Raw genomic sequence first — 889 nt, forward strand, 5'->3', positions numbered from 1 at the left:
GATTGCATCCCGTAACTCTCCGACCCCCACACCAACAAATACTACTAGTAAGTAGTGAACTTAAAAAAAAATACTTCAATACATAAAATAGTCACGATAGTGGCTCTAATATTTTTCGGCCGTTTGCAAGTGCATGTCTGTTCTAAAATTGATGAAGAAATCTTAACACATGTCATACTATAAAATAAGGTGATTTCAGATGAATCCAGCCTGGCTGAAATGGATACGCGAAGCAGATCTGCCTTCACCAGCAGAGCCTTGTCTGAGGGACGCCAGGTGGGACGTGGGCGACACGAGCCCTTCTGATGCGCTCCAAATGCTATATACTGTGTTCGGATGAATCCAGCCTGGCAGATATGCATACGCGAAGCAGGTCTGCCTTCACCAACAGAGCCTTGTCTGAGAGACGCCAGGTAGGAGGCGGGCGACACGAGCGCTTCTGGTGCGCTCCAAATCCTATTTAGTGTGTTCGAAAGAATCCAGCCTGGCTGAAAGGCAAACGCAAAGCAAATCTGCCTTCACCAGCAGAGCCTTGTCTGAGGGACGCCAGGGGGTACGCGGGCGACTCTAGCGCTTCTGATGCGCTCCAAATGCTATGTAGTGTGTTCGGATGAACCCAGCCTGGCTGAAATGCATACGCGAAGCAGATCTGCCTTCACCAACAGAGCCTTGTCTGAGGTACGCCAGGGGGTAGGCGGGCGACACGAGCGCTTCTGATGCGCTCCAAATGCTATTTAGTGTGTTCGGATGAATCCAGCCTGGCTGAAATGCATACGCGGAGCAGATCTGCCTTCACCAACAGAACCTTGTCTGAGGGACGCCAAGTGGGACGTGGGCGACACGAGCGCTTCTGATGCGCTCCAAAGGCTATTTAGTGTGTTCGGATGAA

The sequence above is a fragment of the Frankliniella occidentalis genome, unplaced genomic scaffold, assembly GCF_000697945.3.
Source record: "Frankliniella occidentalis isolate FOCC.00 unplaced genomic scaffold, Focc_3.1 Scaffold389, whole genome shotgun sequence".
Lineage (NCBI taxonomy): Eukaryota > Metazoa > Arthropoda > Insecta > Thysanoptera > Thripidae > Frankliniella > Frankliniella occidentalis.